A 22,899-nucleotide genomic window follows, 5' to 3' on the forward strand; every position below is an offset into this window, starting at 1 on the left:
ATTTCCAGTCACAGTATCCTCATAAAATAACAATAGATGCTATCTCAGTCTAAAAGCAAATTTAAGTTTGGTGCACATATTTTGCATAGATATAAATTATTTTAGCTATTACACCACGACTGGACAAACTGTGTGAGATAAAATTGATGTACACTTGGAAGCAGATATTAAAACTTCTTTTTTCACAAAGTATTATGAAACCGGTACAAACTCGCTCTGTTGTTTTGAATTAGTTGAAAGATATGGAGCTAAGTTTTCTTTGGCAGACTCTGTGCTGAATCAGGCATACAGTTTTCATGAGGCATAATGCTGGCGTAAACACATGTCATGTCATATGTCATAAACATATGTCAGTTTACTCACAGGTAAACTTTTTAGGATAAACCTCCATTCCCAGTTGTGCATGAAAATGTAAAGAGAGAACACAGCGAAGAAAAAAAAATGGGGTTTTGTATCTTAGTCTACATTTATACTTGCTAGACTTAGTTCTGAGATTTTTTTATTAACAGTTAAGCAGTGTGAGTACTGGCCATAGAGGGTCAGACAAAAGATCTACCTCCCCACAATGTATTGTTTTCAACAAACACCACAGAATGTCTTTAGAAATTCTGCCAGTACTTTTCCTCCAACCTTATTTATACTATTACTTTCTCAAGCCTCACCAAGTCGCAGAATGCCTGATCAAGCTCCTCTGAGCGTTTGGTTAGCCAGCACTGGACGGTCAGTCTGCATGCCCAGGGACACAGCAAGTAGAGGGAAGCTGAAAAGGGAGGAAGAATCCTGGCTGCTGTAGAGTCTACTTCAATCCTCATCATGTCAGCCATGCAAGAAGAGCACCTCTGGGTGGCTTAGACTCATTCTGTAGATAGCAGACATTACTGAGGGGTTCTCTGCTCTGTGTCCCCACCTTGAGCCTGCTATTTTTTTTTCAATACCCAGGAAAAAAGGAACAGCATAAGCTTCTCCTTAAGACTCTCCCATCCTCCAACTGTTTTCAGCTCCATGGATTTCCTGAGCTTGTTGTTATTAAGGCTTTGTTCCCTTCCCCCAGCTTCCTAAATTAAATGCCTTGCTGAGATTTTTACTGCAAAGAAAACTGCGTTGCTAAACTTTGTTCTGATGAAAAATTTACACTAATTTTCTGCATTAATACTTCTATGATCACAACACAGCAGACCTGCCTCTCAAGAAACACATTCAAATTATTTTTGTTTCAGTGCGGCTGGGAGTGGAGCACACAGTGAAGTGGGTTGGCACCACCAGCAAGACAGTTATCTTACACAGTCAAATAAAGACTTGAGCACATAGTGGGTGGGTTTGGTTCTGCCAGGAAGATGGTAGAAAGCCCTGGAGAAGGCAGGGCTGTGCATTAGCCTACCACGAGTCCTGTAATGGAGAGGACACAACACTCCCTGCTCTCCTAAGGGCAGCATTCAACTGATGATTTCATGGTACAAAGACCAGTACCTAGCACTCCTAGTAATGATGTACTTGTTCACCTGCACATTTGATGGCTGTATCACTGAAACAAGAGAATAGCAAAAGAGTGTGGCAAGAATACAAGTCATATCCACACAGGTTTGCATTGTCCAGTATTAGAATTAAAAATAAAATGAACTTTTGAAACGGAGGAGGGGAAGAGTATAATTTAAAAGGAGAATAGAGGCATATTTACCAGTCTGCATGTTACTAGGCAGTGTTGGACTTCTCACACCCAAAAAGTGTAGTGGACATACCTGATGGAACATGGTAATGCCCAGGTACACAGGGTATTCATGTCCCAGGCTCCAACTGCTTTCAGCTCAGGGACTTGCGAAGTCATGGTTTGTATGCCTACAACCTACAAAGGATTTCTTTCCCATGAACCTGCTTGATGTGCCCTTTAATTCACGGCAGTAGATTACATTCTTAGTCTGGATGATGCTTATTCAGGCAAACTGTGCTTCTCTTTATGCAGCTTCTTCTCCCCCCTCCAAGCCCCTTTGGAAAGGAAGCAAACAGTGCTGACAAACCGAGTGTTTACACACCAGTGCAGCAATACTGGCAAAAGCATATAGCACACACGCAGATGTATTCCTATGGTAAATACTTTCTACTCGGAAGGAAGTAACTTTATCATGTTTTCTTTCTAACGCTGACGCAGTGGTGCGTTTTCTTTCCCCCCAACCGCGTAAGCAAGCAGGCGGCCGGAGCCCTCACCATTCCCCCTCGGTCTGCCGGGTTCAGCTTTACAGACCTTTAGGACAAGCAAACTCTTTCCCCAACCGAGCCCCGGCAGCCCGAGAGGTGCCCGTCCTGTCCCTGAGCCCCCGCTCCCGCTCGTCCTTCCCGGGGACCTTCCCGGCCGGGAGGGAGGAAATGCCTGAGCGGCCCCGCGGCCTCGCACCGCCCCCCGCCCTCAGCGCGGGGAAGGGGGGCTGGAGACGGCCCTGAGCCCGCTTTTTTCTTGGAACAAACATTTCCCCGTGCCGATGAGGAAACCCGCCGCAGCCGGGGCTGGGGGAGGGGGGATTTCCTTCCCATTGTCTGCCGGGCTCGGCGCTCCCGGCCCCCGCTCGCAGGGAAAGTGAATGGCCGAGAGGGACCCGCCACAGGGCTCGTGTTAGACACCGAACTACCTGCGGATAAACCAGGAGTCGGGGCTAACCAAGGCCGGCTACCTGGGCTTCAAACCTGCACAGTAATGAGCATTAAAAAGTCTTTACAGTACACATAAAAATAAGTCAAAACGACCCCAGAAATGCATCCTTTTTATCCTTCAGTGTACATCCTGAAGGCTATATAATGCAGTTACCTGGTGGACCTAATGAGGATATCGAAATATTTCAAAACCAGGCCCACAAGCACCTATGTAATAAGCTCTATGCCTATCTTTCTACACTTGACTTAATTCACTGCCCAGAAGCTCAGAGAAGGTAACGTGACTATGGTTGCAGACACTCCCTACATGTTTGCTTTAGGATACCTTGTTCTTTTCAAAATCAAATATTTGTATCCTGAAACAAATATTTGGAGGCAGTCCAAATAGCCGTTACAAATAAGTTAAGTAAAAGAGACTGTTGGCAAGCAGTAGACTCCAGGTAAAAACCTGTATGGTAGGAAAACCAGAAGGTTTCCAACCCACATATGCTTCCACGTTGGTGAAACTGCGGCCTAAGTATTTATTTGACAGCTCTCTATGGGTCCTGTGAGAGATAAAGGGCTAAAACCTCTTTATACTGAAGATAGCTGAACTTCTGCCTTAAATAAATATTTACATAGGTAAGGAGAAGGCACTGCAGCAGGGTAATAAATCTTTTAACTAAAAAACCTGAGACTGGCTTTGGAGCTTTGTTTTGGAGTTATGGCAAATCCCCCCAGCTGATCCAGTTGTTGGGGGTACCTGGGTGTTTGAGCTGAAGAAATAAAAATGGTTATGTATGCTTCTAGCTATGCTTGTCCTCTGTTTGCTTCTGGATGCAAAAATTGTTTTGCCTTAACCATGCCAAACTTAACATGCAGAACTGTGAGCTTGACTACATGGTAGAAATATCAGAAGTTATAAGGACCTAAACTTCCCCCCCCCCCCCATTTATAAATATAGCTCAGATGTAATTTGTACAGAGAAGGTTTCATAGAAACCTAAGACAGCCAAGCCAGCAATATCCTATGGAAGCTTGGCATATATTTCTATCAAATTTCTTTTGAAAATTACATGCCTTAATGAAATCATAGCCAAACATCACAAATAAATGCTTAACATAAGGTAGTCTTTTTGTAATTATATTGATGGTAAATCCCTTTTTACTTAAAAAATTGCCTGTACATTTCATTTGCTTTTTATTAATACAAGCAATATAATGCACTTAATAAATTATAGTACCACTACTGGGTATCTGCCCAACCCCTCAACCACTCTTTGAAAGCAGACTACCAGCACTTTCTTTGCTATGTATTTATTTGAGATAATGTAAAATGTTCTTTCATATTTAAATACATAATAGAAGTAAAGCTTTATCACAGTTGTGCAACTAACCGTTATTTGTATTTTATTTTCAAAGTCGGTGTAAAGTCCTGATGCAACAATCTCAAAGGAACTGTGAGTTTAGATACTACTAGAAATTTTATTTACTGAACACACTGGAGAAACTTTCACTGTTCAATGTGCAAACTCTTGGACCAGGCACAATGGATGCATCTTTTTCAACATTAGCACTATTATTTCAGTCTACTATTTTAGTAATACTAGTGAGTAAATTTTTTTGCATGCATAAATGTTTATAGAACTAAGCTGGCAGTGTATTTTAATAAAAGCATGCCACATCTCTAGTCAAGTTTAATTAATTGTGAAGTGTGTTACTTATCCATTTAATAATTCCTGCAAATTTCAGAAACTTCAGAATAAATTTTCCTAGACATTTATTAATATTTATCTCAAAGTCAATAAAAACCAGAATAAAATGTACATGTTTTCTTGCTACTTACATATCTATATATGCTTATAAAGTTATATATTTCACATTACCATGCATTTGCCAACCCTGCAGTGAAAGTACAGCTAGCAGTTGGATTCAATGATCATAAAGATCTTTTCCAATCTAAATGATTCTATGATTTCGTGATCCACAGTTTATAACATATAGACAACTCTGAGACATATCGTTGATTCTGTATGTTTTAGTTTCTGTTGCTCAAGGTGAGCGTCTACTTCAAAAACATTATCTGTAATTTCTCCAAGTTGAATTCATGATAGAAGGAATTTGCATGTATCAAGGCCAGATAAGCGCCATATTTTTCCTCTGCAATAAGACAGGGTACAGACCTAAGACTATGATAAAATACATACATAATAAATAGTTAAAGATCCGTTTCAAATGTATTATTAAAAAAAATAATAAAAGAAACAAACAGCAACTCCAGCAGACACCACTAGAGTTCTCCTTCTCCCAAATATCCCTAGCACCATCCTAAACCCTGTTTACCCCAGAAACCTGAACTGTGGACAGACAGAAGAGGAGAGAGAGAGAGAAAATTCAGACACAATAAAACTCTGAGGGGAAAAATATGTGGAAGGAGGAGGCAGCAGCGGCCTGGGGAAGGGATTGAAAAGTTTCCCCTGGCTTAACTTCTCCCCCCCTGCAGCAGCAGAAGCAGCGCCAGCAGCACAAGGTGAGAGAGACTTTTAAGTCTGGGGAGGAGGGGTGTGTGTGCGGGAGGGGGGGGTGAATTTACAGCCCTGTGGATATTTCTGTGTCTGCCTCCCTGGCTTTGGGGTGCGAGAGACGCCGTGTCTCATGCTGGGTGGATTTTTTTTTTTTTTTAATATGATGGAGGATTATAAACATGGCGCCTTAAAAAAACTACAAAATCATGTACACACTGTTCCAAGGAGATGGGGGAGAGGGGACAGGGGAAGGGCTGGGCACCAGGGGAGGGGGCAATCCTTCCCCGCGGGGTGCCGTATGAGGAGGGGGGGGAGCAATTATACTTAATAATAAAATGTGTGGGGCTGCGGGGGGGAAATGGAAGGCGGGATTTTTTTATTATTATTATTATTTCATTTTTCGGAGTGGGCAGGATTATCTGGCAGCCCGCTTGGAAACCGCGGAGGAGAAGGGGACGGCGGCGGAGCGCGTGTGATTATTAACGGCGATTATTTTTGTACCCCGCACCTTCCCCCGGTCGGATTTCGGCTGGGAGGCGGCGGCGGGCCCCCTGTGCCGAGTTGGAGCCAGCCCTGGGGCCGGGGCGGGAGGAGGTGGGGTGGGGAGAGGGGCGCTCCGGGGAGAATCGCCGCTTCCAGCGCTCGGCGCGGGCCTGCAGGGCGCGGGGAGCCGGGGACTCGCGTGAGAGGCGAGGCCGGGCGGGGTGTGGCGCAGCCCGGCCTCGGCCCCGCCACCCCCCCGGCCCCGCTCTTCCCCACACGCGGGGCCACAGCTTTGCTCCCCACTCTCCCCCGCTTTCCCTTCCCTCGCACCCCCCCGCCGCCGCCGCCGCATTTCCTCGCTGGGGAGGGGGGATGCCTGTTTGGAGGACGGGTCTTGGCCCGAGTAATGGCAGCTGCTCGACAGCGCCGAGGCTCCACAGGAGAGAGAGACGGCGGGGCCCCCGCAGGCCGGGCTAGGGGCCATGGCTGCCGTGCCCGCGGGGGGCAGGGGAGGGGACGGGGAGAGGGGTGAACTCGGAACCCCAGCCCTCCTCCCCCCGGCGGCTGCGGGCGGTGCCACCCCCGCGGCCGGGACGGCCTCGCCGCCCGGATCGCCCTGTGCCCCGGCACGGCCCCGGGGCTGCGTCGCCTCCCCAGTGTGTCCGGGGTAGGGCCCGGGGGCAAGAGGGGCCGACTTCCCCGCTGTGTCCCTCCGGCTCCCCGAGAGCAACGCGCTCGCTCCCCCCACCAGAAAGGTCCCTCCCGGAGCCCCGCCGGGCTCGGCGGCCGCATTTCGGGGAATGTGGACCATCGAGGGGCTGGCTTTTGTTGGGGGCTTGGGGGGTTTTGTGTGTGTGTGTGCACCCCTGAAGCCGTGTCTTCAGATAACTCCCCTCGGTGCACTTTTTGGGGTGTTCTCCCTCTCCCCCTGCCTCGGGGCTGCTCAGAGGCCTGTCTCCTTTCTTTTCGGGGAAAGGATGGAAGTGTAGGTGTGGGGGTGCCCATGGTGGGGATGATGGGGAGCTTCGGCAGGCTTCGGCCGTCTGTGTGCTCCAGACAACAGCCCCCTTGTAAAATATTGATGTTAAGGACTTGAGAAACTTTGTGTGTGTCTTTTGGGGCTTATCCTGAAAACAGCAGACTTTAAGAATTTGGTTTTGTTTGTCTGCAAACGTGGAAAAAAGAACTTTACAGAGGCTAGAGATGGGGTGCCTTGAGAAGAGGAAGAGGAGTGAAAAACTCCTTAATTTGGTGCTAGTTGGTTTTATAATTGTATAATTGGCATTTAACACCCTGGAATCATCTGCCATGGTTTCTGTATTGTAGGGAGTAATTCTATATTGTAGTTTTGAGATGATCTTACTGCAGTAAAAAAGAACAAAGGTAGAAAATGCTTTCTTGTCCTAGATAGGCTGATATTTTCTCACTTCTGTTGCTGTTCTCTGAAGGAAATTGTTTAATTCTTTAGGGGTGATCACTGAGACAGGTGTCAGGAGGGGGGGATGATGGGAGGGAAAATGCCAGTTTGTGGTTCAAGTTGCAGTCCCTTGGGTTTTTCTAGTTCCTCATCCTTCAGTATGAAGGACCTGGCATCTCTCCACATTTTTTTTTAAATTATCAACCATTCTGAGTGTGCTACAGAAAGTCTTTAGGGAAGTAGACTATTTGCTGACTGGTGTTTTGTATACAAGTGAAAGTACCCACAAAATAATTTACAATGTGGATTTGCACCATTAATTAATTCCCACTGTGGAATTATGGCATTGAAATGCCAGATTTTCCATGCCTAAACAAACCTTCTCTGCTTTGACCAGATAGTTGTATGGAGAAGGGTGGGAAGGGAATGGTTCATGGTCTATGTAGTTCATCAGAGAACACTTTATCTTGCTGATGGTTAGTTTGGTTTTAGTGAGTGGGGAAAAAAGTAATTGTGTAGATGACTTTTTGTTGGTTGTGCGTTGGATGGTGGTCTCTGCCTCTGCAACTGATACTTGGTATCGGGTTCAGCGCAAAGGACCGAGTGAGAAAAATTAGTCTTCCACTGCATCTCCTGAACTGGGTAATGTGATGGAAATTGTCTTGTGATGACGCTATGCGAGGGGAGTTGTGTGTGTGTGGATGTTGTGTGGGGGCGGGTCTTGAAACTTCATTGATGCGCTAGAAGATACTCTTCCACAGTTTGAAACTTTGTAGCACAAGTTTAATGGGGTACTGCACCTTTATAGGTGGTTGGGTTTGGTTTCTTTTTTTTCTTTTTTTAATCTAAGCAAGAATTTTAAATATAAATGTAAAAAAAAAAAAAATTTGTTCACCATGAATTAAAATTCATAGTAGTTTGGCTTAGTTCTTATGTAGTATGAACCAGAGCAATACATCTTAACTTTCCAGGAAAAAATTGAGCACTATTGAAGTGACAAGAATTTCATGACCAGAATTGCTGTGCGCACAGTCTGTAGGACATTTGCTGTTGTGTGGGGTGGTGTGTCCATATGGCTTGTATCCAGTAGGCATTCTGTGTGCAGCTACTGTTCGGGTTGCCTGGTTCAGGTTCCCCCCTGCCCTCATAGCAGAGAGTAGAAGGGACTGCTCAGAAAGACCTGAGGAAGAGCCTGAATAATTTTTCAGCCTAAGGTCGTCTCAAGAGCAAACGAGATGGTGAAAGGCTGTGAAGTGTGCTCGGCTTTTCCACCTTACAGGTAAATAAAACATATTGGGTGCTGTTAGTGACATGGTGCTCCTGGAGAAGAAAACTATGCAAGTGGACAACTAATTTAGCCTCAAACTCACCTTGAAGTTCCTCAGGCTACATCTAGACTGTTATGCATTTCTAGCTGTGAACCGAATCCTGGGGATCACTGAACTGTACTGTCTGCAATCTCTGAATTAGAATAAAATACTTCAAAAAGAAATAGATAAAATATAACATTGAAAATGTTTTCTTAATTTTAGGCATCTAAACCTCTCCATAGATATCTGCATTGTCTGGTTTGTTAGCAAATTGTCTCATTTCACACAATTTGACAATTGGGAAATTTTAGAATTAGAAGACATGTTTTGAAATTCAGGACTCAATTTCCGTCAGCTAAAGTTCAGAAATTATAGACACACCTGTAACTAGTTTTCATAGTTACTGCTTTCCACAGTCTTTCAGATCGTTTAACTCTGGAAGTGTGTGAAGACCTCAGGCAGTGTGAATTGGTCCAGGCTAAAAGTTCTGAAAGAGGGACAAGGTGATGATAAAGATGTCACCAGTAAACTTCTGATTTTCTTCTTAAATGATTTTTTAGCTAGATCCAGATTAGCATAAATGTCAGTAAAAGAAGTCTTTTACCCGTAATGTGGGTTGTTACAAATGCCAAGTCGAACTATAAACAAAATTAATCTGTGCAAGGTATATGTGGCTCACACCAGTGATGAACTTTGTTCATAAAATGCTGAGTTGTTTAAAATTACTGGTCAAACACACAAACCAGTTTACTTTCCTCAATGAAGTAGAGTTTGGGGTTTTTTTCAAAACTTAGATCAGAATTGTTGGAGCAATTCCTTTTCTTATATCCATCCAGTAAATATATAAATTTATTTCAAATCCTTGCCATCGATTTTATTAATTGCAGTGGCTTTTCTTCCATGTAATTGGACTTTCTTTAGCCATCCTTTGGCCTCCTTGCACTAATTGTTTAGGAGCTAATGTCAGATCATGTTCTTTATCTGCAGGGGGTTTTGTGCCTTGGTTTTTGTTGAGTTTGCTTAGTCTCAGGATGCAATGAACACTCCCACAGTACTTGTGTAGTACTTGGAGCGTGGTGCCCTTGGTAGCTGGGCAGTGCAACGTATGTCATCTTTTATATAGCTCATATATTTTAGTCTGTCAGTGTTGCTTGTGCTAAATGTTGTGAACAAAGATTGTTCTTGTCAGGTTCTGGATCATTTTTGATCAGTTGAATGTAAATTTAGCTCATAATTGGGTTATTGTTCTAAGGTTTAATCTGCCAGTTGGGAGAGTATAACCTGCAAAATAGGTAGTTTATAAGATGATGATTCCATTTTGGAGGAATTTCTTAATAAGTTAACTCCTATATTACAAAAAAAAGAAATGAAGAAGTTTTCACCAAAAATGCAAATTCACTTGTTGTGAGAGTATCTTGTCATCTATATAAAATTCAGAATAGGGGTGGAAAACTCCATAAAATCCTTCATTCCTGGGTGTAGTGGAGGTAACTAGCAGTGGGTTGATAGACACCAGTGTGGTCGTGTACAGTATAATAAACACTGTGGCCTCAAGCCTGCACAGGTGAACTCCTGTGGCACACAGAGCTCTCTGATTTCCAAGGCCTCTACATGCAGCTCCCTGCAACAACAGGGCTGAACTGAGCCCATATTTTCCCCCTGTATTTTCAACTGCAGTCTTTAAACATAGTTTTATCATCTCTTTAAACCAATGTCTGCCATCAAGTTAATTGACCAAGCCTGAACGCTGTGTTATTATTTATTTATTTATTTCTAACATGCTTTGGATGTTGAATTATATGAAAAAAATTTTTAGGGGTAAAAGTAGCATTTTAGTAAGATTTCATTCATATTTATGTCTTTTGGTTTATTTCTCCCTGAAATGACTGGAGTCTTTTAGTTCTGTGGGCAGGTGAGAGAAGGCACAAGGGTGATACACTGTGACATGTCCATGAACCCAAGTTAAAGCTCATGGTGTCTAATTTTAGGTCAGCCAGCTTTGGTAATATCCCATCAGAGCCTGATCCTGTAGCTGTACCACGTAGACAAATCCAAGGCATGGTTATTGAGAGTTTGTGTACAAAATGTCTGGTTTTGATTTTCTTCCAGTCTCTCATTTTCCACTTCACTAAAGGCAAAAGTTTCTGTTATGGAAGTAGAGAGACATGTAAATTGAGTTTAAAGTTTGTTATTAGTTCAAATGGCAGGACCATAGTATTTGTAATTCCAAAATTAGAAATATATTAAAAAATATAAGTAAAATATAGTTTACTGATGTATTTACTAACAATGAGAATACCTTTGAATATACCTTTATGCTATATTAAATTTTCAATTCCAGGATTAAATCTTTGCAGAATAAAACATTGTGAAGTAGTGGTTCTGACTCTTCATACAGCTCTTACTTCTAGTATGATATAAAACTAATTCTTAACAAATAATTTTAGCACCAGACACAGTGAAATTTGAATTACTAAAATCCACTTATTGGTTAAAAAATTAATTGAAAACACACCTACAAAAATACCAGTAATCCCATTCACCCTTTTTGTGGAAATGGCAAAGAATTGGCCTCACTGCAATAAATTGTTTTTATCCTAAATAGGATACTGTTGATTTGAGATCTAGTAATTTAAAAAAAGAAGAGTTAAACATATTGCTGTTTATCTCTCATTTCTCCTATGCTTCATTTTCTCTTGCTTTGTTAGTATGTTAAAAATAAACATTAAACCAACTTGCCATATATTCAAATATATGATTTTAATGCAGATAGCTAATGTTTTGGCTACAGACTGTAGGAGTCTGCTAGCAGGTGTAGTACTCAAAAGCAACATTTTGGCAAGTGGGCATTTGTGCTTTGATCTCATGCACTTAGGGCATGACATTGTTATCTGGTCTTTTAAAGAGAGGTGGATGGGAGTCTCACGCTGTGACTCACGGGACATGGTTTACTAATTTTAGCAGAGCGATTCTTATTTGTCAATGTGAGGTTTTATTGGAACCTTTTGGAAAAGCAAAAAGTAAAACAAAATGGGGTTGAGAGAAAATGATTACCAGAATCCCAAAGTAGCTAGAAATAGTATACTGTAGAAAAGAAATTAAAAGGGTATGAGGTCTGTTTATTGCTCGACAAATCTTTGAGAAGATCTGAGAGACAAGAGAGCTTTATGTTTCTTAGCATGCTGTCGTCATTCTCTGTTAAGTCTCACACAACATTTATGCATTCAGTAAGAGAGGATCTCACACTACAGATACCTGTTTGCAATTACAGATGCTTCTCAAGGCAGAAACCAAGTACCAGCCAAGTCTGCATTGGCTGCTTGTGCCTTATTACTATTTTCTTGGTGTCACTGCCAGTAAAAGAAAACTTCAGAAGAGGAGATAGTCTGTGCCTTGCAAAACATTGCAGTGTGTGTGCATTCACAGGCACAAATTGAAGTGGAAATTTTACCTCAGAATGGTGGGGGGGTTCTCCAGTTTTCCTTCTGGTTGGTTGTTAATTTTCTGAGCTGTCACTGATTTCAGAGACAAGCTTAAACCCGATGTTTATGCATAATCCCCTCTCCCCAAGCAATTAGTAGGATCCAGGTTCAAAATTGCACAAAATCAAAACAAAAGAATTGCTATTTCATAAAATGTAATCACAGGTCACACAGTCACTGATTGTTCACTGATGAAAATTGATATGCACTGCAGAAAATTCACTGTTACCCATAGATTATTATTAATATAATGATGGAGACCTTGATCATATAGGCACTTTTTTTCCCACAGGCATAAAAATGTATAGGCCATGGAGGATACTGATGAATGAAATTTAGTTTAGTAAAATAGTTTTAAAAATTAAAACCTTATGTATAACTCCAATATTCAAGGAAGAACACAGTTACAGTTCGTTGTGCTGATATAGTTTTATGTAATGTTATATTTTTGATTCTTCTACTGGAGTTACATAGCAGTGCTACATAGGCATTTTTATGCCTTTTCAATATCAAAAGTATGACTGTTGTTATTTTTGCAAATGCCAAATTTTGCATTGATGATTGTTTCCATTGAAGCTAACACACTGTTCCTACATGTGCATTAGTCTTTGAAGGAATTTACAGTATTTATGGAAAGAACAAAGACAATGTGGATACAATTTTTCTGTTAGTGACTTGTAACATTTTCTATATATCTTAAATCCTGTATGTTATAAAAGGCCTTAATTATAAATAAAGAAAACTGGTAAAATAGAAATTCCTACTGGAAAAGCTGATACCATTATGAGAAGAAAGGGTTATTTTTATTTAGGAAAGCTAGAAAACAGGTATGTCAGGAAACTGAGGATTTTAACATAGTTTCAAAATTATGGAAATTGTGAATGTGAAAGCAGTTAAATAATAAAATTATATTGGGGTTTTTTTGTATCACAGAACATAAATTAAAAACCTGAATTCTGAAAATGACCTCATTTCATCCTGTTCATTATCATTTACCTGCAAAACCTAGGCAATCATTTTTGCTCCATGCAACAAAGAGTTTAGAAAGAGTAATGTTCTCCTCAGCTTGTGCTTCTATTCCTTCTTTGTTATGCAGTTCAGAAATCACAGAAAATTTTTTCCTTTCTTAATTAGAAACAAAGAATTGTTATTAGTTGTTTCCCCAGGAACCAGCCTGGCACCATTTTTAGCTTCATATAACTGTAGTTGAGAATTTAGGATGTTCCTAAGAACTGATTGCATGAACCTTTTCTCAGGAAGCTGGATGTTTCAGTGTCAGTCATCACGTGCAAACTCACATTTTAATATAATACAGCACACTGAATAATTTGGCATTTACACTAATGTTTTCTCAATAAAAAAGAAAAGAGATTTTTTTTTTCCACAAATAGAAATAGATTTCTGAAAACTTTTCTTGGTCATGGTAAAATGTGAGGAACAGTGAAAAGGGATGTACAATTTGCTCATTGGTACCTCACGATATCTGACGTCTTAACAGCCAGACTAGAATGTAATGTCAGGTTGTTTAAAAGCTGCCATGTTAAAATCTTGTTTGTTTACTTGCTTGTTAAAAGAAAATGTTTTATTTCACTGACATATCTTTTTGAAGGAGAGTGCTGATGCATACCTGGAGGCATTTCAGACTGGCAGTGTTGGAAAGTGAGAAACATGGACACTCCACCTCTGTAATTGCACCTTTCAGTTTTGTAGCTTTGTCTTCTTCTTCTTCTTACACTGACCTGAAGTAAATAGATTTGCAGGAAATATTTGTTGTAAGAAAGACATTCTTCCTTTTCCTGCACACTTTCCACTCTGCTGGCTCCCAGAAGGCTTCTTTGTAAATCTCCTAATTGGAAGCATACTCCTAACTTCTCCCTGATTCCAGACATGAGATTTCCTCTTGTTTTTCGACTTGTACCTTTTAGGAAATATAGATTAAGAGTCAAGTATCTGCAGGTGCCATTTTATTATTTTTTTTATCCATGCTGATGTTGTTTTTCTCAGTAATTTTAAAAAATTTGTTAATAATAACCCATTTTCCAGTCAACTAAGTATAAGCCTAAGTTGTAGCACTAATTCCTGAAGACATGTAGCTTTCAATAAAATGGAAGATTTTTGTCCCTTATAGGGGCACAGGAAATACCCATAAATGTGAACTAAAGCTAAGAGATGGCACAGATATTTTGAGTACAGGTGCACCAAGGAGCCTAGAAGCAGAACATGGTTTGCTTTGCCAAGTTAGTGGATAAGCAGTTACAGTGTTTCCTGGGCCAATGGGAAGGAATGGTATCCAAATTTCTGCTTGGCTCTTCTTCCATGAGAACTGCCTTTCTTGATCAAACTAGCATGTCATGTAATCCAGAGTCTTGTTTCCAGCCGTTGCCGATCTCAGATGTTTCCTAAAGAGGTGCCAAAAATCAGGCGATTTTCTGAGGTAGAAATCTATAGAATACTTTTTTTTTTCCCCCATACTAGTTCCCAAACAATAATAATTTAGATTATGGTTCCTGGTTTTACGCATATAGAAGCTTTATTTATTCCATTTTTTAAATGTTTTAAATTCTCCTTCCTGTAATAACCGAACATTTTAGCTGTAGTGTCAAAACCTATTGCTTTTTAGGTCAAACCTGTTCTGTCCTTTCCACATGCCTTGCAGCCTCCCACTGCAGTGCTCTTTCTCTTTGCACATTTTCCAAGAGCTTCTTCCTGGGTTGCAGAAAAGAGCCATGTGTACCTGCTTCTCCTGAGGTATTTGATGGAGATAAGAGACCTCGAGGGGCCAGTTAATGAAAGGCTATAGTGATTGTCGAGTGCAAATAAGAGCTGGGAAATGCACATATGAAAGGAAGAAAGGGAGAGTTTGGCATGAGATGCGCATTAAGTGGAAGTCAAGGTACACACTTCACAGGATAGGGGAGAGAGGACCACTGTCTATGTTAACCTCATTTGGTGCAGCACTGTTGATTTTAGTGGAGCAATATTAGTTTACACCTGCAGTAAATTTTCTCCTGAATATCTGGGAATGAGAATATAAAATGAAGTGTTTATGGATGAGTGACAGAGAGAGTGAGCGTGTGAGAGAGAGCGCATGCACACATTTTCAGGCCTGATTGATTATATGAAAAAAACCCTGGAGTTGAAAGAACATTATTTTAAATTAACATTCATTATCTTCACGCGTGAGATAACAGTTCACTTTGGACCAGATCCTAGCACCATTATATTTCTTGAGCAGAGACTGCTTTTTCCTGAATGAGGTTATTCAGTATGAGAATGGCAAAATATAGTCAGATCTTTGACAATAAAAATATATGGTTTAGTCACCATATATTAGAATAACGCTGTATTATTCCTCAGGAAAACATGTATTTTTTTCTTTTTTAAAGTGAATGGTTACATTTTCGTGCACTAAAAAGTAAGATAACCCATTTTTTTTTTTTTTAGGTCTCATCTTATGCCTGGAAAGGCTTGCAGCCATTTTAATTCATGCTGCATTCATTGATCTAGCAGTTAAATCATTTAATCACCCTGCAGCTAGGTCGTCTACCTATTGGACACTGTTAGAGAGTTCAGTAATACGCTTTGGGTTATTGGCTTCTAAATGTCACTTTTGGAGGAAAAAAAGAGAAAAAACCTAAAAAGCAAACAAGCTATAAACACCCCAGTTAACAGATGAACAGTATAAAGGAAAACACAGTGTGAATTCATGATCTTATCACTCAACTATTTTTTCTTTATTCTGTACATAATATAAATAGAAAAAAATGCACATCATAGCAAACAATGGAAAAAATCTGATTTTGATCTTCTTTGGTAGTTCTTTTGCTTTTAAATACAGAGTTCTGCAAGATTAAGTCATCTAATTAGGCAGCAGCTTGCTAAGAAATATTTTCATAACGGACATAGTTTGTGAGCATGAAAATGAAAGCCACATCTTAAAATTATAACCCCAAATAACATTCTGAAATTAAATATTGCTCTGAAAAATGGCTTATTCTTTAAGTATAGTCATGTGAAAAAAGTGAGAAAAGTTTGTATTTTATGTGTTAAACAGCATTAGGAAACCTAATTTCTTAGACTCTTAAGTGCTGCGATAGTAGAAGCCCAATGACCTAGATATATAAAAAGGGAAATAAATATGGCAGCAGCTAATGTGTGGCAGTGGAAAGCAGAGAAAAATGTTGTGATGCTTCTAAATGTCCTGTATTTTCTGAGAGGGAACTACTCACACTGAAATAAACCTCTTCTTGGTATGCACTAGGCAAGTATCTTGTCTAAAGAGGGACAGTAAATTCTTTGGCAGTGATGCACTTGGCACCAGCAGTTTTTAAAGGGTCACCCATGTGCTTTTCAGTTATTTCCCTACAGACATGAAAAAGAAAGTTCATGCTCTTCTGAGGTATTGTTGTCTGGGTGCAGGTGGAAGAAGGAAGTTGTGTTTCATATGAAGATGGGAACTGTATTTCCCTCTTGTTCAATGAAAGCTCAAAATCCAGAGATGTTAATTCCATCTGTCTGCGTCTGGATCCCTTGGCTTATTTCCTTGTGCTTCCCTGATGTGCACTGAAAGCTTCATCACATGAGAGGTTATGATCATGTTAACTGTCTCTGTGTTACTATACCTTCAGCAGAGAGACTTTAAACAGAGGGTCAGTTGTTTGTCTAATTTGCAATGTTTTCTTAATAAGTGATTTTTTTTCAGTGGTTTCTTTCTCTGATTTTTAATAGCTCCTCTGCTTTATTATGTTAGTCTATGACAATTTTGATACAACTTCTTGTTACACTTTCATCTGGGCATTTTGGGATGTGTTTTCTTTTTTGAAGTAGTTAGTCATGATATATGTACATGAGGAGTCCGACCACAGAGGAGTAATTTGACTAAGGTTTCATGAATGCCATCCCATGCACTAAGACCTCAGTGCATTAAGGCAGGTTAAACAGGGATCTGATGCTTTTGCTCTCTTTCTTTTGGAAGAACATGGAAAGGGCTGCAAACTCAAATGAATGTGCTGTGTCCTTACTGTGTATTTCTTTACCAGAAAATAGGGGCTTCAGTCAGGGAAGGCAACTCAGGTTAAAGGAAGGTGCTGAAACCAGTTGCATGGTAAAGGAAAATGAGAATTCAGTAATAGTAAAATCAAAAAGTCAGTGTTAAGGGAACATACGTGCAGGTATGTTCCTTCAAGACCTGAAGATGCCTCTTAAAAAAGGGTTTGAGTGGCTGAATTGCAGTGTAGGAGTGGTGTTTAAGCAGTCTGAGGCCCTTCTACAGGAGAGCAAACAAGTGTCTGTTGAGTTCAGTCTGTGTTGCTGGGTGTGGTGGCCAGATGATTATCAAACTAACAATTGAAGTTCAATATTGCAGTGGGTATCAAACCTTTTCATATCCACGCTGCTGAAGTTTAGAAACAAAGGAGCTCTTGACAGTTTGAAATTACAGCCCTGGTTTCCAGTATTTCTTCCGAGTTCCACTGGACTAATGGCATTAACCGAGCTGCCAGGCCGGGTGGGGAGGTGCCGGCGAGCTGTTGTTGCAGGAGCCTCACGTCGAGCAGAATGTGCTGCTTTACAGTCGGTTTTTCTTGAATTTAAATGATGACCTTCACTTCCTGTGTGTCAGACTACAGCAAGCTGCAGTGGGAGGCAGCCTGGAGAAGGTGTTTGCTAATGAGGCTCTAGCACCTTTGATAGGTACTTTAGATAACCAAAAAGTGATAGATGATGGTGTACCGTGTTTGGAAATTTTATTTAAAGTATATATTTATTTTGGCTCATCCAAGCCACTTGGATGGTCTGTTGGTGTTTTCCACAAGAGTAAGGATGCTTGCCCTCTTGTCCTGGCCAACTTCCTGTTTGAGTAATTACATTCGGAGTGCCTACATTTCTGTAAAGTTTCATCTGGATTTTGTTACTGTTATTTAAATAGCAAAGCATCTGTACTTGACAATTTACAAAATAACAGCACAGGATAAAAAAAAAGTCACAAAAATTCCTTCTCCAAATTACATTTAGTATTTGTGCATCAATAAGTGTAGTGTGGCATGGTACAGTACAGAAAAAATATGAAGTGGCATGTTCAGTAATAGCATTCATAGAAGAGGTAGGTTTTCAGAGTTTATGAAATAGAAGAAAAGGTGCAATCCATGAAGTGCAAATGTAAAAGAAGACAGCAAAGAGATGATGGAGACAAAGGAGAGAGGTGAGAAAACTAGGTAGATCTAGGAGGGATGAGGAAAAAAATCCCAATATGAGGTGTAGTTCAAGAATGCTTTGTAGAAGACCCTCCTTCAAAAGCTGGAACACCATGGGTAAAGTTGCTGAGTAGTGTACACTGTTAAACATATGATATTTTGTGCAGCAGGAATGGATATCATTCACTGGTAGGAGAAATAATGCTTGTTTGTATTGTAGTTAAACTATATTTATTTTTTTTTACAAGGTTATCAGGCATGAATTTTACAAGCGTATGACAAAGGGAATGGGAGCCAATTTGTGTGGTGATGTCAATAGGACTTAGGCAATCACAGATCTGCACGTGGCAATCATCTGCTGGCACAGAAATGTTTCTCTTCTACGTACAAAGGAACATTTTATCATTTACCACTCGGTCTCTCAGTATCCTGCTTAAATTACAGTAGGAAGAACTTGCTGTTTGTTACTGTAGAGTAAGAGGTATGTGAAAAAGAACCCAAGCTAACTCTTGAAACTGATTGATATTAATAATCAATATTAACCTGGATTTCCAAAGGAGTTCGAAATAATTCGATATTAGACCATACTGCATAACCATAGCAGTCTAATGTTTACAAGAACTGTCCCAGTGTTCTTCCAAAAATAACTTAAGTCTGCTTAGAGATGCTTCATCCATGGTGCAGATGTACCCCATTTCACAGAGATATCAGAAGTAGATGGAAAAACGATTTTCATTTTGAAAATGCTTTCAAGAAAAATGCTTTTGACTAGTACTTGTGAGTGAAATCATGCTCAGCTCAAAAAGATTGTTCAGAAAAAGAGGTTTGGGCTTGCTTTGTTTTTCTAGAAATGGAAAAAATTGTTTTGAATATGTCTTAGAATTTACATATTAACTAACGTGGGTGTTTCTTATTGTTAGTAGTTCTTTTTACATGATTTCATTTGCTAATAAAAGCAGTAAATAATGTACTATGTCCTTACACAACAGAAAGATTTAGGACAATGTATATGCTTCTGAAACTGCTGTTCTTTTTATTTTGATCTGTTTAACATTTTTAGGAATATCTGTCTTGGCCTTGTTTTTGGAAAGATTTTCAATAAAAATGTTTTTCACTTTAGGTCACAGATACCCATTAGTACCAAACCTTTGAGGTCTTATCTAGCAGAAATACACTGATCACTTATTCTGACTTTTAGCTTCTGTGTAACACAACTTAAATAATTTTACCTATTTCCTGTGGATCTAACCCACTGAAAATGCTGTCACAAGTCCTTTTGAAAGCAGCCAGCCTGTCATGTGTAAGTGAAAGGGTTGAAGTGAAAGTCTTTCAATGCTCTGGGGTAGACAGGTACCCATTTAGCAGTGTCTGTCTAGTTGGCTCTTTTTTGCCATCTGGGGACATTTTTAATGGAAAGAATCAGGAATGCTTCAATGAGGAAAGCCATCCACCATCCACATGCTGCACATTATGGGAATGAGATCCATGTGGCTTCTTACCTTTTTTTTTCCCCTCCTTCTGTATCATTTATTAAAGCTGTTATGGAATATCTGCTTAAGGGTAAAAGAGTTTGAACTCTCGCTTAGCCTCATTAAGGTCTTGGGCTTGGTGTTTACTACTTTTGCTTTCATCAAGACCACTTCCTCAGAGGCTTTTGCAGGAGACACATATGTTCTTATGAATAACATTCTTCGTTTTCTGTCTCAGATCATGATAGAATTATACTTTTTAATCAGCAGGTTTTATTTAATCTCAAAATTTTATTTCTGGTGTTCTTCCTCTAAAGCAGAATTTATATTTTTATGCTTTTATGTCACGGGTTGTCTACTTCTATATTCACACATTCAAATGCTTCAGGCTATTCATTGTATGTTTTCTGGAGGGTTTAACAGTTCAGCCATTTCCACACAGACTGTCGAAGTCAATCGGAGACTGTGTCAAAATTTGCTATCAGACTGCAAAGATGAATCTCCCACTGTTATTACAGAGTACTTCTCCAGAGCACACAACATGGTTAAGAAATAGCTGAGATATTGGAGATGATGCTGTCTGGAGCTCCATCCCTATATTCACCATGTGCTGTTAGTGCTGGAATAGTTTGTATAGCAGACTTGAAAACCTCAGATAGATACTTGCCAGATGCAGTTGTTTAACTCACCTTGATAAAATGTACTTGTACACTTAAAAAGAGAAAAATAAGTTATTTACCAATAGGTAACTTTTTTAATATGTATAGTTTACATATATGTTTTCTATTTTGATTACTTTGCTCTCCCTAAGAATTTTTAAATTTCCCTGAGTTTTCTCTCTATGATTGGGAGGAAACCAAAAGTGGCACAGTCAGTGCCTTATATAGTTATTAATTACAAAGATACAAGACCAGCCTGGAGTGAAAGGACATATAGGTATCTCATTGGTTTGAATATAGAAATTCATGTCTCAAAGAATTCTGGTTACTGGTAAGCAGTCTCTCTTTATTTTAGCTATAAATTTAAACTTTGAACAATGAACGTGCTTAGACTAGTGATGTGCTTATTAGGTTAAAAAAAGAACAAGATTTTAATAGGAAAAAATTATCACAAGGCAAACAGCGCGGGATCTCATTAGCATTTATGGATTGCTAAACTGCAATTGAAAAGTAACATTTCTGTCTAAAAAAATTTCCACAATACTCATACAAGCAACATTAAACAATTTTGTTTTAGTTTGTTTACTTGCAGTCAGATTTTCAATTATCAGTGATTAAAGTTGCAGTTGTCTGCGAAGACTATGCTACTGGGCTACCGTTGATTTTAGTGGGACTCTGAATAAATGTTGGTTCTGAAAATCTCACCACGTATGGACCTGATATCTATCTTCGCACATCTTTGAAAATCTGGCCCTTAGGACAGTTTACAGCTTTCCTTCTCATGTTTCAATGATTTTCCCTTATAAGTTCCCCATTTTACTCTGCTCAGGAAGGCACATCAATTTTAAAGAGCATTTTGTAGTAATTTCTGAACCTAAGAGTTTATACCTGTCAAGAAGGACAAACTGACAGAAGAGACTTGGCCCTGGCTTTCCACACAGTATTTTACTTTTTCTCTCTAATAACATAAATAGTTCTTCAGATAATTCTTTTCATCCATAGATGTTTAAGTGCTGCACAAAGGGGATTAGTATAATTAGTTTTGCATTTGGAAATAGTACTATAGAGATATGCAGTGACTTGCCTGAAGTTAACCCACACAGGAGGAAACTACCAAGTTAGGAGCCCTGGTGCCCAGTCTTCTTCATTCAGCAAATGGAGTTTCAGAGTGCTTGATCTATCCGCACAGAATAAACAGACGAGAATCTTCTAAATGTAGTGATTTGGTACTTATGTGGTGTGAGTCATGTTCTGGGATGCTGGAAGTGTTTTTTTGTGATATTTCCGTTTCACATTCAGCTTCGGGGGCTCAGCGGGGGCTTTTGGTCTGGTTGCCATATGAAGTTCATCAGGGGTGACAAGTGAAAGCAGCTTAATGTGCTCATGTTATTTTTGTCTATAGTAGAAATTTGTGATGGAGACTGTTTCTGTTTTGCATAAAGTCACCAAAATAATGCATTGAGCTGTAAGCTAACTGGAGATACCCAGGACTATTCACAGCAGAATAGCCTGGATAGTGTTAGTTGTTGGGTGTAATTATTTTGATCTCACTGCGAGCAAAGGCTAAAAACCACTTATCAGACTTGTGAAATTGCACACCCTGTTAATTGTGATGCTGAGATTGGGTACCTCTGCTAGGCCTTCCAAATACAGCTTTTGTTCCACAACTGTAAAATGAAAAAAAAAAAAGTAAAAAACAATCTTATGGAGTGCCGTGAACATAAAAAAGTTCAAGACTACAAGATGTTTGTGGAAAAAACACTAACAACCTTATCCAGTTGCTACTCACCAGGGAGTACTTTCCACTCTTCTCAAAAATTGACTGTAGAGGAATGTGTGCCATAGGTACTATGGGTACTCTCAGCCTAGCTTGTTTGCTTTTCTCTACCCATCAACTAAAGTGAATTACAGTAAACTCTTCATACAGTAGAAGAGACACATGGTCTATCTTCCTTAAATTTTCCTGTAATTTCATCAGCTGAGCTTTGTTCCTGATCCCAAAGGCTAGAGACCCTTTCCTCCAAGCATTCAATTAGCCAACACCTACCTTTAGAGGCCACAAGCTTAGGACACATTTCTCCTTAGGATTTCTTCTATTCAGCACAACAAAAAGGCTCCCCCCAGACGACCCAGGGTACTTCACATTGTCTTCAAATTACCAGATTCTCCACGTTCCTCATAGCAGTGTCAGTCCCTCTAGTCAGATCTTGATTTAGGAGAAGAACTGATATTTGTGGACCTTACAGGTGTGTTAGGTGGGAAGGCATCTGTTTTGCTGAGTCAGTAGAAATATCTGTTTGTTACTTTTATTTACAGCCTACTTGCATTAATAAGCTAGGATTTACATTTGTTGCAAATTAGATGTTGGCATTACTCTAGTGTTCAAACAGAGAGGCTGAAACTATGCCATTACCTATGTTACCTTCTTCATCTTTAGCCCTGGAGTATCACATGTATTTGAGTAGCTTCTTGTCATACCCAAGAAATTCAGTAAATGTGTCTTTGATTAATCCCTATGGTTCTTATGATCTCTACAAATATGTCTGCAAATATGTCTAGAAGGGGGTGACTATGGAAGAGAGTAAAAAGCCACTTAAGCCACAGTACTGGTGTGAAGGTGACAACACACAACCAATCTGGTAAGTGCGGATTTGGAAGCTGGGCCGTAGGATCTGAGCATGAGTATTTCAGATGGAGGAACCTGTCATGGTGTCTGTATCAGACATGTCGTGTCATGACTGCTTT

At 39.9% G+C, this 22,899-nt stretch overlaps 1 protein-coding gene across 4 annotated transcripts in view; it reads left to right on the top strand.

Moving 5' to 3' along the window:
• Positions 1–4,941: 4,941 nt before the first annotated feature.
• Positions 4,942–22,899, top strand: part of ZMYND11 (zinc finger MYND-type containing 11) — a 105,836-nt gene continuing 87,878 nt past the window's right edge. For 2 of the 4 annotated variants that reach the window (XM_027720730.2, XM_027720732.2), the window contains exon 1: positions 4,943–5,148. The gene's annotated coding sequence lies outside the window, so the exon portion shown is untranslated. Of the gene's footprint in view, positions 5,149–5,639; positions 5,738–22,899 lie in introns of those variants that run through there. The other 2 variants (XM_027720727.2, XM_027720729.2) reach the window with 2 other exon arrangements.

The sequence above is a fragment of the Pipra filicauda genome, unplaced genomic scaffold (genome assembly GCF_003945595.2).
Source record: "Pipra filicauda isolate LSUMZ 115617 unplaced genomic scaffold, ASM394559v2 scaffold94_size2452230_pilon, whole genome shotgun sequence".
NCBI classification, from domain to species: Eukaryota; Metazoa; Chordata; class Aves; order Passeriformes; family Pipridae; genus Pipra; species Pipra filicauda.